Source organism: Pimephales promelas, chromosome 24 (genome assembly GCF_988280905.1).
Source record: "Pimephales promelas chromosome 24, fPimPro1.hap1.1, whole genome shotgun sequence".
Lineage (NCBI taxonomy): Eukaryota > Metazoa > Chordata > Actinopteri > Cypriniformes > Leuciscidae > Pimephales > Pimephales promelas.
In genome coordinates this window covers 14,202,188-14,219,806 of record NC_142792.1, presented here as the reverse complement: position 1 = coordinate 14,219,806, position 17,619 = coordinate 14,202,188, and the positions used below count along the sequence as shown (strand labels likewise).

Here is a 17,619-nt window from a genome sequence, read left to right as displayed (position 1 = left end):
TAGAGGGCCATGAGACTTAGACCTGAGTGCAAAAATGGAGGCTCTAGCCCCTTCCAGAGCTGAGATATCGAAACTCAAAAATTCGGCCCGAAAAAAAAACGACAGTGGTACCCCTTACGTTTTTTTTTTTGGGTGAAAAATTAAGTTTCTCCAATCTTCCCAAATTCTGATAGAGGGCCATGAGACTTAGACCTGAGTGCAAAAATGGAGGCTCTAGCCCCTTCCAGAGCTGAGATATCGAAACTCAAAAATTCGGCCCGAAAAAAAAAACGACAGTGGTACCCCTTACGTTTTTTTTTTTGGGTGAAAAATTAAGTTTCTCCAATCTTCCCAAATTCTGATAGAGGGCCATGAGACTTAGACCTGAGTGCAAAATGGAGGCTCTAGCCCCTTCCAGAGCTGAGATATCGAAACTCAAAAATTCGGCCCGAAAAAAAACGACAGTGGTACCCCTTACGTTTTTTTTTTGGGCGAAAAATTAAGTTTCTCCAATCTTCCCAAATTCTGATAGAGGGCCATGAGACTTAGACCTGAGTGCAAAAATGGAGGCTCTAGCCCCTTCCAGAGCTGAGATATCGAAACTCAAAAATTCGGCCCGAAAAAAAACGACAGTGGTACCCCTTACGTTTTTTTTTTTGGGCGAAAAATTATGTTTCTCCAATCTCCCTAAATTCTGATAGAAGGCCATGAGACTTAGACCTGAGTGCAAAAATGGAGGCTCTAGCCCCTTCCAGAGCTGATATATCGAAACTCAAAAATTCGGCCCGAAAAAAAAACGATAGTGGTACCCCTTACGTTTTTTTTTTTGGGCGAAAAATTAAGTTTCTCCAATCTTCCCAAATTCTGATAGAGGGCCATGAGACTTAGACCTGAGTGCAAAAATGGAGGCTCTAGCCCCTTCCAGAGCTGAGATATCGAAACTCAAAAATTCGGCCCGAAAAAAAAACGACAGTGGTACCCCTTACGTTTTTTTTTTTGGGTGAAAAATTAAGTTTCTCCAATCTTCCCAAATTCTGATAGAGGGCCATGAGACTTAGACCTGAGTGCAAAAATGGAGGCTCTAGCCCCTTCCAGAGCTGAGATATCGAAACTCAAAAATTCGGCCCGAAAAAAAAACGACAGTGGTACCCCTTACGTTTTTTTTTTTGGGCGAAAAATTAAGTTTCTCCAATCTTCCCAAATTCTGATAGAGGGCCATGAGACTTAGACCTGAGTGCAAAAATGGAGGCTCTAGCCCCTTCCAGAGCTGAGATATCGAAACTCAAAAATTCGGCCCGAAAAAAAAACGACAGTGGTACCCCTTACGTTTTTTTTTTTTGGGCGAAAAATTAAGTTTCCCCAATCTTCCCAAAACTCTGGATTCTGATAGAGGGCCATGAGACTTAGACCTGAGTGCAACAATGGAGGCTCTAGACCCTTCCAGAGCTGAGATATCGAAACTCAAAAATTCGGCCCGAAAAAAAAACGACAGTGGTACCCCTTACGTTTTTTTTTTTGGGTGAAAAATTAAGTTTCTCCAATCTTCCCAAATTCTGATAGAGGGCCATGAGACTTAGACCTGAGTGCAAAAATTGAGGCTCTAGCCCCTTCCAGAGCTGAGATATCGAAACTCAAAAATTCGGCCCGAAAAAAAAAACGACAGTGGTACCCCTTACGTTTTTTTTTTTGGGTGAAAAATTAAGTTTCTCCAATCTTCCCAAATTCTGATAGAGGGCCATGAGACTTAGACCTGAGTGCAAAAATGGAGGCTCTAGCCCCTTCCAGAGCTGAGATATCGAAACTCAAAAATTCGGCCCGAAAAAAAAACGACAGTGGTACCCCTTACGTTTTTTTTTTGGGCGAAAAATTAAGTTTCTCCAATCTTCCCAAATTCTGATAGAGGGCCATGAGACTTAGACCTGAGTGCAAAAATTGAGGCTCTAGCCCCTTCCAGGGCTGAGATATCGAAACTCAAAAATTCGTCCCGAAAAAAAAACGACAGTGGTACCCCTTACATTTTTTTTTTTTGGGCGAAAAATTAAGTTTCTCCAATCTTCCCAAATTCTGATAGAGGGCCATGAGACTTAGACCTGAGTGCAAAAATGGAGGCTCTAGCCCCTTCCAGAGCTGAGATTTCGAAACTCAAAAATTCGGCCCGAAAAAAAAACGACAGTGGTACCCCTTACGTTTTTTTTTTGGGGTGAAAAATTAAGTTTCTCCAATCTTCCCAAATTCTGATAGAGGGCCATGAGACTTAGACCTGAGTGCAAAAATGGAGGCTCTAGCCCCTTCCAGAGCTGAGATATCGAAACTCAAAAATTCGGCCCGAAAAAAAAAACGACAGTGGTACCCCTTACGTTTTTTTTTTGGGCGAAAAATTAAGTTTCTCCAATCTTCCCAAATTCTGATAGAGGGCCATGAGACTTAGACCTGAGTGCAAAAATGGAGGCTCTAGCCCCTTCCAGAGCTGAGATATCGAAACTCAAAAATTCGGCCCGAAAAAAAAACGACAGTGGTACCCCTTACGTTTTTTTTTTGGGTGAAAAATTAAGTTTCTCCAATCTTCCCAAATTCTGATAGAGGGCCATGAGACTTAGACCTGAGTGCAAAAATGGAGGCTCTAGCCCCTTCCAGAGCTGAGATATCGAAACTCAAAAATTCGGCCCGAAAAAAAAACGACAGTGGTACCCCTTACGTTTTTTTTTTGGGGTGAAAAATTAAGTTTCTCCAATCTTCCCAAATTCTGATAGAGGGCCATGAGACTTAGACCTGAGTGCAAAAATGGAGGCTCTAGCCCCTTCCAGAGCTGAGATATCGAAACTCAAAAATTCGGCCCGAAAAAAAAAACGACAGTGGTACCCCTTACGTTTTTTTTTTGGGCGAAAAATTAAGTTTCTCCAATCTTCCCAAATTCTGATAGAGGGCCATGAGACTTAGACCTGAGTGCAAAAATGGAGGCTCTAGCCCCTTCCAGAGCTGAGATATCGAAACTCAAAAATTCGGCCCGAAAAAAAAACGACAGTGGTACCCCTTACGTTTTTTTTTTGGGTGAAAAATTAAGTTTCTCCAATCTTCCCAAATTCTGATAGAGGGCCATGAGACTTAGACCTGAGTGCAAAAATGGAGGCTCTAGCCCCTTCCAGAGCTGAGATATCGAAACTCAAAAATTCGGCCCGAAAAAAAAACGACAGTGGTACCCCTTACGTTTTTTTTTTGGGCGAAAAATTAAGTTTCTCCAATCTCCCCAAATTCTGATAGAGGGCCATGAGACTTAGACCTGAGTGCAAAAATGGAGGCTCTAGCCCCTTCCAGAGCTGAGATATCGAAACTCAAAAATTCGGCCCGAAAAAAAAACGACAGTGGTACCCCTTACGTTTTTTTTTTTGGGCGAAAAATTAAGTTTCTCCAATCTTCCCAAATTCTGATAGAGGGCCATGAGACTTAGACCTGAGTGCAAAAATGGAGGCTCTAGCCCCTTCCAGAGCTGAGATATCGAAACTCAAAAATTCGGCCCGAAAAAAAAACGACAGTGGTACCCCTTACGTTTTTTTTTTTGGGTGAAAAATTAAGTTTCTCCAATCTTCCCAAATTCTGATAGAGGGCCATGAGACTTAGACCTGAGTGCAAAAATGGAGGCTCTAGCCCCTTCCAGAGCTGAGATATCGAAACTCAAAAATTCGGCCCGAAAAAAAAAACGACAGTGGTACCCCTTACGTTTTTTTTTTGGGCGAAAAATTAAGTTTCTCCAATCTCCCCGAAATTCTGATAGAGGGCCATGAGACTTAGACCTGAGTGCAAAAATGGAGGCTCTAGCCCCTTCCAGAGCTGAGATATCGAAACTCAAAAATTCGGCCCGAAAAAAAAAACGACAGTGGTACCCCTTACGTTTTTTTTTTTTGGGTGAAAAATTAAGTTTCTCCAATCTTCCCAAATTCTGATAGAGGGCCATGAGACTTAGACCTGAGTGCAAAAATGGAGGCTCTAGCCCCTTCCAGAGCTGAGATATCGAAACTCAAAAATTCGGCCCGAAAAAAAAACGACAGTGGTACCCCTTACGTTTTTTTTTTGGGCGAAAAATTAAGTTTCTCCAATCTCCCCAAATTCTGATAGAGGGCCATGAGACTTAGACCTGAGTGCAAAAATGGAGGCTCTAGCCCCTTCCCGAGCTGAGATATCGAAACTCAAAAATTCGGCCCGAAAAAAAAACGACAGTGGTACCCCTTACGTTTTTTTTTTTGGGTGAAAAATTAAGTTTCTCCAATCTTCCCAAATTCTGATAGAGGGCCATGAGACTTAGACCTGAGTGCAAAAATGGAGGCTCTAGCCCCTTCCAGAGCTGAGATATCGAAACTCAAAAATTCGGCCCGAAAAAAAAACGACAGTGGTACCCCTTACGTTTTTTTTTTGGGTGAAAAATTAAGTTTCTCCAATCTTCCCAAATTCTGATAGAGGGCCATGAGACTTAGACCTGAGTGCAAAAATGGAGGCTCTAGCCCCTTCCAGAGCTGAGATATCGAAACTCAAAAATTCGGCCCGAAAAAAAAACGACAGTGGTACCCCTTACGTTTTTTTTTTTTGGGTGAAAAATTAAGTTTCTCCAATCTTCCCAAATTCTGATAGAGGGCCATGAGACTTAGACCTGAGTGCAAAAATGGAGGCTCTAGCCCCTTCCAGAGCTGAGATATCGAAACTCAAAAATTCGGCCCGAAAAAAAAACGACAGTGGTACCCCTTACGTTTTTTTTTTTGGGTGAAAAATTAAGTTTCTCCAATCTTCCCAAATTCTGATAGAGGGCCATGAGACTTAGACCTGAGTGCAAAAATGGAGGCTCTAGCCCCTTCCAGAGCTGAGATATCGAAACTCAAAAATTCGGCCCGAAAAAAAACGACAGTGGTACCCCTTACGTTTTTTTTTTTTGGGTGAAAAATTAAGTTTCTCCAATCTTCCCAAATTCTGATAGAGGGCCATGAGACTAAGACCTGAGTGCAAAAATGGAGGCTCTAGCCCCTTCCAGAGCTGAGGTATCGAAACTCAAAAATTCGGCCCGAAAAAAAAACGACAGTGGTACCCCTTACGTTTTTTTTTTGGGCGAAAAATTAAGTTTCTCCAATCTCCCCAAATTCTGATAGAGGGCCATGAGACTTAGACCTGAGTGCAAAAATGGAGGCTCTAGCCCCTTCCAGAGCTGAGATATCGAAACTCAAAAATTCGGCCCGAAAAAAAAAACGACAGTGGTACCCCTTACGTTTTTTTTTTGGGTGAAAAATTAAGTTTCTCCAATCTTCCCAAATTCTGATAGAGGGCCATGAGACTTAGACCTGAGTGCAAAAATGGAGGCTCTAGCCCCTTCCAGAGCTGAGATATCGAAACTCAAAAATTCGGCCCGAAAAAAAAACGACAGTGGTACCCCTTACGTTTTTTTTTTGGGTGAAAAATTAAGTTTCTCCAATCTTCCCAAATTCTGATAGAGGGCCATGAGACTTAGACCTGAGTGCAAAAATGGAGGCTCTAGCCCCTTCCAGAGCTGAGATATCGAAACTCAAAAATTCGTCCCGAAAAAAAAACGACAGTGGTACCCCTTACGTTTTTTTTTTTGGGTGAAAAATTAAGTTTCTCCAATCTTCCCAAATTCTGATAGAGGGCCATGAGACTTAGACCTGAGTGCAAAAATGGAGGCTCTAGCCCCTTCCAGAGCTGAGATATCGAAACTCAAAAATTCGGCCCGAAAAAAAAACGACAGTGGTACCCCTTACGTTTTTTTTTTGGGCGAAAAATTAAGTTTCTCCAATCTTCCCAAATTCTGATAGAGGGCCATGAGACTTAGATCTGAGTGCAAAAATGGAGGCTCTAGCCCCTTCCAGAGCTGAGATATCGAAACTCAAAAATTCGGCCCGAAAAAAAAACGACAGTGGTACCCCTTACGTTTTTTTTTGGGTGAAAAATTAAGTTTCTCCAATCTTCCCAAATTCTGATAGAGGGCCATGAGACTTAGACCTGAGTGCAAAAATGGAGGCTCTAGCCCCTTCCAGAGCTGAGATATCGAAACTCAAAAATTCGGCCCGAAAAAAAAACGACAGTGGTACCCCTTACGTTTTTTTTTTTGGGTGAAAAATTAAGTTTCTCCAATCTTCCCAAATTCTGATAGAGGGCCATGAGACTTAGACCTGAGTGCAAAAATGGAGGCTCTAGCCCCTTCCAGAGCTGAGATATCGAAACTCAAAAATTCGGCCCGAAAAAAAAACGACAGTGGTACCCCTTACGTTTTTTTTTTGGGGTGAAAAATTAAGTTTCTCCAATCTTCCCAAATTCTGATAGAGGGCCATGAGACTTAGACCTAAGTGCAAAAATGGAGGCTCTAGCCCCTTCCAGAGCTGAGATATCGAAACTCAAAAATTCGGCCCGAAAAAAAAACGACAGTGGTACCCCTTACGTTTTTTTTTTGGGCGAAAAATTAAGTTTCTCCAATCTTCCCAAATTCTGATAGAGGGCCATGAGACTTAGATCTGAGTGCAAAAATGGAGGCTCTAGCCCCTTCCAGAGCTGAGATATCGAAACTCAAAAATTCGGCCCGAAAAAAAAAACGACAGTGGTACCCCTTACGTTTTTTTTTTTTGGGTGAAAAATTAAGTTTCTCCAATCTTCCCAAATTCTGATAGAGGGCCATGAGACTTAGACCTGAGTGCAAAAATGGAGGCTCTAGCCCCTTCCAGAGCTGAGATATCGAAACTCAAAAATTCGGCCCGAAAAAAAAAACGACAGTGGTACCCCTTACGTTTTTTTTTTTGGGTGAAAAATTAAGTTTCTCCAATCTTCCCAAATTCTGATAGAGGGCCATGAGACTTAGACCTGAGTGCAAAAATGGAGGCTCTAGCCCCTTCCAGAGCTGAGATATCGAAACTCAAAAATTCGGCCCGAAAAAAAAAACGACAGTGGTACCCCTTACGTTTTTTTTTGGGCGAAAAATTAAGTTTCTCCAATCTCCCCAAATTCTGATAGAGGGCCATGAGACTTAGACCTGAGTGCAAAAATGGAGGCTCTAGCCCCTTCCAGAGCTGAGATATCGAAACTCAAAAATTCGGCCCGAAAAAAAAACGACAGTGGTACCCCTTACGTTTTTTTTTTTGGGTGAAAAATTAAGTTTCTCCAATCTTCCCAAATTCTGATAGAGGGCCATGAGACTTAGACCTGAGTGCAAAAATGGAGGCTCTAGCCCCTTCCAGAGCTGAGATATCGAAACTCAAAAATTCGGCCCGAAAAAAAAACGACAGTGGTACCCCTTACGTTTTTTTTTTGGGCGAAAAATTAAGTTTCTCCAATCTCCCCAAATTCTGATAGAGGGCCATGAGACTTAGACCTGAGTGCAAAAATGGAGGCTCTAGCCCCTTCCAGAGCTGAGATATCGAAACTCAAAAATTCGGCCCGAAAAAAAAACGACAGTGGTACCCCTTACGTTTTTTTTTTTGGGTGAAAAATTAAGTTTCTCCAATCTTCCCAAATTCTGATAGAGGGCCATGAGACTTAGACCTGAGTGCAAAAATGGAGGCTCTAGCCCCTTCCAGAGCTGAGATATCGAAACTCAAAAATTCGGCCCGAAAAAAAAAACGACAGTGGTACCCCTTACGTTTTTTTTTTGGGTGAAAAATTAAGTTTCTCCAATCTTCCCAAATTCTGATAGAGGGCCATGAGACTTAGACCTGAGTGCAAAAATGGAGGCTCTAGCCCCTTCCAGAGCTGAGATATCGAAACTCAAAAATTCGGCCCGAAAAAAAAACGACAGTGGTACCCCTTACGTTTTTTTTTTTGGGTGAAAAATTAAGTTTCTCCAATCTTCCCAAATTCTGATAGAGGGCCATGAGACTTAGACCTGAGTGCAAAAATGGAGGCTCTAGCCCCTTCCAGAGCTGAGATATCGAAACTCAAAAATTCGGCCCGAAAAAAAAACGACAGTGGTACCCCTTACGTTTTTTTTTTTGGGTGAAAAATTAAGTTTCTCCAATCTTCCCAAATTCTGATAGAGGGCCATGAGACTTAGACCTGAGTGCAAAAATGGAGGCTCTAGCCCCTTCCAGAGCTGAGATATCGAAACTCAAAAATTCGGCCCGAAAAAAAAACGACAGTGGTACCCCTTACGTTTTTTTTTTGGGCGAAAAATTAAGTTTCTACAATCTTCCCAAATTCTGATAGAGGGCCATGAGACTTAGATCTGAGTGCAAAAATGGAGGCTCTAGCCCCTTCCAGAGCTGAGATATCGAAACTCAAAAATTCGGCCCGAAAAAAAAACGACAGTGGTACCCCTTACGTTTTTTTTTTTGGGTGAAAAATTAAGTTTCTCCAATCTTCCCAAATTCTGATAGAGGGCCATGAGACTTAGACCTGAGTGCAAAAATGGAGGCTCTAGCCCCTTCCAGAGCTGAGATATCGAAACTCAAAAATTCGGCCCGAAAAAAAAAACGACAGTGGTACCCCTTACGTTTTTTTTTTTGGGTGAAAAATTAAGTTTCTCCAAATCTTCCCAAATTCTGATAGAGGGCCATGAGACTTAGACCTGAGTGCAAAAATGGAGGCTCTAGCCCCTTCCAGAGCTGAGATATCGAAACTCAAAAATTCGGCCCGAAAAAAAAACAACAGTGGTACCCCTTACGTTTTTTTTTTTTTGGGTGAAAAATTAAGTTTCTCCAATCTTCCCAAATTCTGATAGAGGGCCATGAGACTTAGACCTGAGTGCAAAAATGGAGGCTCTAGCCCCTTCCAGAGCTGAGATATATCGAAACTCAAAAATTCGGCCCGAAAAAAAAAACGACAGTGGTATCCCTTACGTTTTTTTTTTTGGGCGAAAAATTAAGATTCTCCAATCTTCCCAAATTCTGATAGAGGGCCATGAGACTTAGACCTGAGTGCAAAAATGGAGGCTCTAGCCCCTTCCAGAGCTGAGATATCGAAACTCAAAAATTCGGCCCGAAAAAAAAAAACGACAGTGGTACCCCTTACGTTTTTTTTTTTGGGCGAAAAATTAAGTTTCTCCAATCTTCCCAAATTCTGATAGAGGGCCATGAGACTTAGACCTGAGTGCAAAAATGGAGGCTCTAGCCCCTTCCAGAGCTGAGATATCGAAACTCTAAAATTCGGCCCGAAAAAAAAAATGACAGTGGTACCCCTTACGTTTTTTTTTTTGGGCGAAAAATTAAGTTTCTCCAATCTTCCCAAATTCTGATAGAGGGTCATGAGACTTAGACCTGAGTGCAAAAATGGAGGCTCTAGCCCCTTCCAGAGCTGAGATATCGAAACTCAAAAATTCGCCCCCCAAAAAAACGTAAGGGGTACCATTGTCGGTTTTTTTTTTTCGGGCCGAATTTTTGAGTTTCGCCCACCCATTTTAGGTCCGGGCCCGCCCATTTTGAACCAGGCGGGTAACTCCTATTACCGTCTGCAGAGACCTCGCAGGCGTACGGATTTTCATTCTCAGTTCATCCAATAAGCAGCCAGAGGAAAACTTTGAGTGAAAGCTTCTAAACCAATCAGCAGCTTCTACCTCACGTGTGGACTCTTAAGCCTGCCCACAGGCTGCATCGTCACCAGCAAGTGATCCAATGAAATGAATGACGTTGGCGCGCAAGATTTTCAATGAGACAGAAACAGTCGGTAGCTAAGCTAAAATGAAGCGTAATATGGAAAAGCAAAGCAGCTTGTTTTCATTTAAATTTAGCAATAAAAAAATAAAAAACGCTCCGAGGAGCAGGAGGAGGAAACTCCTGCCATTTTTAGTAACGCGGTTACTTCAATGAAGAGTTACCATCCTGCTCGGCCGCCCTCTCTGCATCAAGTCCTCCCGTAACCAACTTATAATTTTTTGCTCATGTGAATGTGACACTGTGACAGATCGGATGTGTTTGTGACCATGTAAACAGGAAAAAAAAACGCATGCATTCGGCTATTTCGAGATCGGTTTCAGGCCTCATTCATATGTGGAAATAAATTGGAAATGAATCAGATGTCAATGCATTTAGAGTCTAAATGCATTGACATTTTGTCGGCGTTTTGTCACGGCGTTTTGTCGGGCAATCCATCCCTTTGCAGATGCGCGTCGGCTCTCGTCATTAAACCGCGGAGAAGTGGTCTAAATTTAGTGTTTGGAGAACTTCGCATAAATTGCAGATTTAGCATCAAGCATGTTTCACGTTCGTCCATCTGTAAAAAAGAGAATTTAACCCTTTAAGTGACCAAACGTCCTGTTTTCCCAGGACATGTCCTGTTTTCACGTCTTGTCGTGGCTGTTTTTTATAAAGTGATGAAAATGTCCTGGTTTTAATTATTTTTCATTGGGCCATTTAAAAAGAAAAACATGAAAAAGAGGAAGAAGAAACCTAAATATATAAACAACTTTTGTTAGTTAGGTTTTTGTTAAGTTTGTGAGAGCTATTTTGGTTCAATTTGGAGGTAGGCTATTTTTTATTTTTATTTATTTATTTATTTATTTCTAATACAGAAGAGACATTATTTCTATCATTATTTTTGAAACCTGTCATAATAAAACATGTTGAGTAGAGTATAACCTCTGAGAAGCCTATCTGAATTTGGTCTTTGGTTATAGATAGTATTTTGTAATGTAACCATTTATTTCCGGAGGCATACCCTATTAAATTATTGAAATTAAGGCATCTTTGAGTAAACTTCGAGTATCATTTGAGTATCTCATTGCCGGGCTGATTATCCTGGTTTTTGATAATCAAAATATGGTCACCCTTTAAGCAAGCGCGATGTTTTTAGATATGGCTATATGGCAAGTGTAAACACATGACTCGGATAAAGTTGAAAGAACGTGTAAACGGACGGTAAAAAAAAAAAAAGAAAATCGGAGAAATGTAACAAATTAGAATTGGGCACCAAGACCTGCAGAGTAATCGAGGCCTTTTTTTTCAGAATAATAACAATTTAACTTTTTTATTTAATCTAATTATAGGCATATAATTTTTACCACTCTCCACGCCTCCCATGGCATGCTCTGGCTCCCCACTTTGGTTAGATATGTTGTTCATTTAATTATTTCATGTTGGTACCAGTCCTCATACTGCCATCTTCCTGGAAGAGGGATGGGGTGGAAGTCACTGCACTCATGTTTGCCAATAAAGTCAATAATGTTGAGTTGTCCACCACTGGCAATGATCTGTTAACTTAAAAATTAAAAAAAAATTAAAATCTGCCAAAGTATATGAAGTTAGTGAGCAGTTCACAGCTCCAAATCCACAGGAGTTTTTTTTCTTTTCTTTATCAGCCAATAAAGCAAATCTCCTTCAATTCCTCTGTGAGAGGTGGTGTGAGCATAAACTCGTGAAGAAGAGACAAAGACCGTTGCGCTTGCAGATGGTTCTGTCAGGGAAGTTCCTGTTCTTGAGTCCACACAGAAGGAGGCAGACACAAGGATAATACTCCACACCCTCTACAGTGTCCAGAATGAAGGAGTTGGCAGAGTTGTCATCCATGCCAATGACACAGAAATCATTGTCATGTGCCTGCAGCACTGGGACCTTCACTATGCTGTGCTATGCCGTTTGTCCACAGTCTTAGCGGAAGAGATACAACTAGTTCTCCTTATTTCACTGGTAAGAAGTCTTGGTTCAAAAGCAGCATGAGAATGGACATACCTGCACTTGAAGAGTTTGGTCAAAACACAACTGATGACACAACAGATGACCTGCTTCACCAGACACGAGGCCTCATCATAGATGTGAATACATCCTCAGCTGATCACTTTGAAGATTCTGATCTGGGGACACTGAGAGCATAGTTATTGAACAACAAATCAACACCCTTAAAGCTACTTCCCCCGACTGAAAACGCATTTCTCTTCAACCTTAAGCGGGCAGCTCTGGCAACCATTATTGACGAGAATGCACATATTGCCAAGCCAGAAATCCCCCCTCTTCAGGAATTTTGGATGGTCTCTGGATGAGGGCTAAGGAGTTGAAGTTCCAATTCCATCTACACAGCCTGTCTGGCCTGTGTCATTGGCCATGGTAATATCATGTGGTTGTGTTAAAGGTTGTCAGAAGAACTGCTCCTGTGCAAAGAGGGCAATTCCATGCTACATAGGATGCCGTTGCCAGGGGTTGGCAACCAAATGTAGTAGGAGACAGCATGCTGAAACACTAGAGAGCAGCGACTCCGAAAACAGCAAAAACAAATTGTATAAACATTATTATAGAAATTAGTTATCACCCTGAATTGTAATCTGTTTGTCTGTTTCATTAATTATTATTATTATTTACAAATTGCTGCTTAATGTAACAGTTTTAATCATTAAATACTTTTAAAAGTACTCCACACATGATTCCTGTGTGTTTTAGTATTTCAACCTTTGTCTCACACTCAGTAACCAGCCTAAACCAAAATCCTCAAATCCTTTTTTTTTCTTCTAGACATTGCAATACAAATAATATATATTGCATAAATATGCAAACTATATACTGTACATACATAAACATCAGTTAATGGTAAACTTCTTTCTTGGAACTTGTTTGAATTGAATTCCCTCTAAATGTATTATGGACCATGGGGACTGTATGGTTAGTGGAAATGATCAAAATATGATTTCATCTAGTAAAAGTTAACTTCACGTGGTAATTTGTTTATTTTAACAACAACAACAACAACAACGGGTAAAGAAAGCTACCGATTACAAATGGAATGTTATATTTGTTTTTCTTTTTTTTTGCCTACCTATGAATTAAGAGGCATTGTTCACTCTTACGTTCTAATTACATGTACAGTCAATGCATCAGATTAAAGCTTATCTTCCACTCTTTTGAACGGTCTGCTCAGTTTGTTTCTAGCATAAAGTATCAGGGAGATATGGCTCAGGATTCATGAATATAATCAAACCGTTTTAGCATGTTTGGCTGATTCCGGGGAGTTAAAGCAGAATTTGAGGTAGCATTGTTTTGACCCTAATTCCAAGTTTCCAGCAGCTTGTTCACCGGGTTGTCCACCCAGGTTGTGATCGGGTGTGAGCTGATTTCAATTGTGAGCTAGGTGTGAAATCACGGTCAAAAACAATACGGTTTTTGTTTATTTTAGGCATCCTTCGATAGAAGATGGTGCCTGGCTTGATTTAACATTGCTACGCAGAAATATGAGCCACTATTTAGTGGATTTTATGCTGACCACTAAGAAGCCAGTGTTGGAACTATTCCTTTATGGCTTTTGTAATGCTTTATGGGGAGCAGGTTTTGCCTAGGTTGATACACAATTTTATACTTCCCATTCTAAAGGCATGTTCACAAAAGGAACTGTGTAAATAAACAGATCTATATTGACAAATGAACGTTGTCCACACAGCGTGCAGAAACATTGTTTGTTCTGTTGTACCACTTGAAACGTTTCTAAAAGTAGCATTCCTTGATCAAACTGTGTGTTATTGTTATACGCTAACCTGTCAATTATTAGGTGCACCTGCTTGTTAACGCAGATCTAATTAGCCAATCACAGGGCAGCATCTTGACGCGTTCAGGCCTTTAAATGCCTCGCTGAAGTCGGAGGAGAATGGCCAGACTGGCTGGAGCTGATAGAAAGGCAACACAACAGTCACCTTGTTACAACTGAGGTATGTAGCAAAGCTTTTCTGAACCCACAGCACGTGAAATGTAAGGTTTAATCCTGTTTGTTTGTGCTTTGTTTTTGTGAAGGTCCAAGATTGGAAGTGCCTGTTGAAAACGGTCTAGATGAGGATAAAGCCCTGGAAGTGGTTTCTTTGCATGTCAATGGGAAGCCACAGAAACTTCCAGAACAGGCCCGCAATTTGCTTTTGTGTTATTTTTATGCTAAATGGCATCACTGCGTTTGTCACCTGTCCTCTACCTCACGTTCTTCCGTTAGGTTCTCCTTTGGTGGTTTCTCTGATTGGAGCTCTGTTGAGGGAGTTCCCTGACCGCTGGAGCTTTTATCTTTGGCTGCTTTTTGGAGTATGTAGGATCTTCTAAGGATTACTCTTCCATTCTGAAAATGTTTTTTAATCCTTTATTTGTAATGTTTTTTTTTTTTTAGGAGCTTTACTCCCTGATGTTTTCCTTGGACTGGGTCAATGAAAAAAGCTCAGGTTATGGGATCCGCCCATCTCATCAACGACAATGTAGAATATGGCGAAATACTAGACAAAGAGGGATTTATACAGTTTGTTCGATTTGCTGATGTTCCTCAATAGTACGTCTTGATGAGCAATTAACATAGTTTTAATGTCCATAGAATTCAACTTGTATAAAAAGGCCTGTAATGTTGTTTTTCCACACAGAATAGTGAGGCGAGACTGCAGTTTCAGGAGTTCCTCTCTCTGAACGGACATCAGCCGGAGCAGAGGGCAGCTCGATCTGGACTGGGTGTATGTATCCCTCTCAGACTGCATCATCCAGTGGCTTTGGTGTAGTGAATGACATTTTGATTGAAAGTGTGACTTGACACCTTTAGGAAGAAAAATGGCTGGTTCCCGGCTGGTCGCGCATCCTCACCAGAGGTCCTTGTACTGTGCTTGCTTCTCCAAAGATGGGATCAAGATTGGCTCTTACGGAGATGTCGCGGGTAAATATGTTTGTGTCCTGACGCTGTGAACAGTTGAATGTGACTCTAATATACATGTCCTCATTAGGTGTTCGAAACAACTTCTGGAGAGGAACTTGTGGAGCTTCAGGCTCAAAACGAACGTGGGCTCTTTTGTATATCCGGCAGCTGTTGTGCACGAATGAAAGGTAAAGGTTTAATGAAGGTTTCTCTTTCAGTACTCAGGCTGTCAGAAAAGATAAATATACCGTGTTGGGTGATTTGCTTGTGCTCATTTGTTCCGTTGTACGCATGTAGGTGTTTGACGTCGAGACATCAGAGCTGCTGCTGCTGGAGATGAAGACGAGCCCGATCCAGTATTGCCACGCATGTCCCAACAGCAGCCCGCTGGCCGTCGCTCTCTCTCATTACACTGTCGAGGTACGCCACACCGCATCACAGCGCTAAAATGTGCAGATTAAGTGCAAGCGTTTACAAACCTAATTGTTGTCTTCTAACTCTGGGTGTTCAGCTGTGGAACCAGTAAGAAGGAAGCCGAACGCAACGGTCGTCGTGTCCAGTTTTCACCCGACGGCTCACTGCTGCGGTCCTCTTCTGAGGATCAGACAGAGTAAGCTAGCTTTGGTCCCTCTGTTCCTGTTGAAGGTGAAAAGAATTCCATTGAATTGACTAATTGAAGTTGTTTTCCATTGTCTGAAGGTGTTTGTTGTTCCATCTGGGAAAAACGGTGAAGCTCTCGGGTCACACTAGGACGGCGAAACCCTCGTCACACGTGGATCCGTGAAGACGCTACTGAACCAGAGAAAGATGTAACGTGTCGATGTGTGTGCAAATGAATAAAAATGTGACTGAAATGTGTTATTTTTGTAGCTCTGTTTGCATGCATTTTGTATTTGGAAAGGCCGACTTGTAAAATGATGTACGTTTTGCAGTTGTAAATGGCTTGTGTTCATTGGAATATAAAGTGAATGAACACCAAGGCGAAGTAGTCTGTATGTTCTTGATGAATGTAAGCGGAAATGTTTGTGGCTTATCGAATGCGAGAGGGAAGAGGACTCTGACGCACAGGAGCGCACACGCTCCGTCTGTTCCCGTCGGCAGCTGTTATTGATCTGCGCTTGTGCAAGTTCAGATCAGTAACGCTGATTAGTCGCTTTGTAAAAGAAATGCAAAAGCTATCCTAATGGAAAAAAGCTGTCTTTGGTTTTGATTGTAGCAATGGATTTTAAAGGCTGTGAATTTTTGACTGGGAACACAAGCGGTCTAGTGCTTCCAATGTTTGATCCCCAAGTATAGTGATTGGGCTACAGGGAAGAAAGATTGGAAGCACTAGCAAAGATTATTGTGTAAGTCATTCCTGAGTCACACCAGAAGAAAATGTCTCCAGCAAACCATCCCACGTTTGTGAACTTCTAAACATTTTGGACCTGTCATTGAAATCTGCAGTCTGCACTGAGATTTGAATGAGATATCCAAAATGCTTAGTGTTTGGGCTGCTTTGTTGGAGGGATTTGTCTCTTTTTGTGGTGCGTCTGAGGAATGGCTTGTACAATAATCTTGTGGTACCTCTAGTGCGGTGGTTCTCAACTCCAGTCCTCACGACCCGCCGCTCTGCGTGTTGTGCGAGTGTCCCTTATTGAACACATCTGATTCAGACTTGAGCTGAGGATCTGAATGGGCTGTGTCAATAAGGGAGACTGGCACGACGTGCAGAGCGGTGGGTCGTGAGGACTGGAGTTGAGAACTCCTGCACTGCAGGTAGCAAAAGGATTGTTGTCCAAGTCGTTCTCGAGTCACACCGGCAGAAAATCTCTGGAGCGAACCATCCCACATTTGCCAAGTACTAAACGTTTGGGCCGTGTCATTGAAATCCGCAGTCTGCACTGGGATTTGAATGAGATGGTCCAAATGTGTAGTGGTTGGTTGGGATGGTTTGTTTGAGGGATTTGTCTTGCAGTTTTTTTTGGCGGTGTCTCTGAGGAATGATTTGTCCAACAATTTTTTTTTTGCTACTTGTAGTGCAGTGGTTCTCAACTCCAGTCTTCTGCGTGTGTCCCTTATCGTGCACAACTGATTCAGATCCTCAGCTCATTTGTGAATCTGGTGTGTTCAATAAGGGAGACATTTGCAGAAGACTAGAGTTGAGAACCAATGCACTAGAGGTACCAAAAGTTATTTTCGAGCAAAACAGGCCCAAAAAAAAAAAAAAAAAAAAATCCAAACAAGTTCCCATCCCATGTATCCCAACCACTACATGTTTTGTACGTTTCATTCAAATCCCTGCTCTGGGATTAGTTTGAACGTATCAAAATGTGTAGTGGTTGGGATACTTGGGGAAGGGGAATTTGTATTTTTTTTGGAATTTTTTTTTTGTTGTTGTTGTTGTTGTCTGTTTTGCTTGAAAATAACTTTTGGTACCTGTAGTGCAGTGGTTCTCGACTCTAGTCCTCTGCATGTCTCCCTTACTGTGCACAACTGATTCAGCTCATTTGTGAATCTGGTGTGTTCAATAAGGGAGACATATGCAGAAGACTAGAGTCGAGAACCACTGCACTACAGGTACCAAAAGTTATTTTCAAACAAAACAGGCCAAAAAAAAAAAAAATTCCAAAAAACTTCCCATCCCACGTATCCCAACCACTACACGTTTTGGACGTTTCATTGAAATCTCTGCTCTGGGATTTGTTTGAAATGGTCAAAACGTGTACTTGGGATACTTGGGATGGGTTTTTTTTGGGATTTTTTTTTTTTTTTGCCTGTTTTGCTCGAAAATAACTTGGTACCTCTAATGCAGTGGTTCTCGATTCTAGTCCTTTGCATGTCTCCCTTACTGTGCACAACTAAATCAGATCCTGAGCTCATTTCTGAATCTGGTGTGTTAAGTAAGGGAGACGTGCAGAGGACTAGAGTCGAGAACCACTGCACTAGAGGTACCAAAGTATTACTCGACCAAAAAAAGCAAAAAAAATATCCAAAGGAACTTTGTTTTTCCACGTATCCCAACCACTACGCATTTTGGACATTTCATTCAAATCCCTTGATTGGGGTTTGTTTGAAATGTTCAAAATGTGTAGTGGTTGGGATACTTGGAAAAAA

The 17,619-nt window shown here is 41.6% G+C and overlaps 1 long non-coding RNA gene across 1 annotated transcript; it reads left to right on the top strand.

Annotated features, from left to right (window-relative positions):
* Nucleotides 1-13,446: 13,446 nt before the first annotated feature.
* On the top strand, nt 13,447-15,777 carry LOC120476742 (uncharacterized). The gene is made up of 9 exons (XR_005622262.2): nt 13,447-13,576; nt 13,659-13,934; nt 14,017-14,172; nt 14,261-14,347; nt 14,434-14,544; nt 14,612-14,711; nt 14,821-14,943; nt 15,035-15,133; nt 15,223-15,777. It is a non-coding gene; the product is annotated as an uncharacterized LOC120476742 (long non-coding RNA).
* Nucleotides 15,778-17,619: the final 1,842 nt, after the last annotated feature.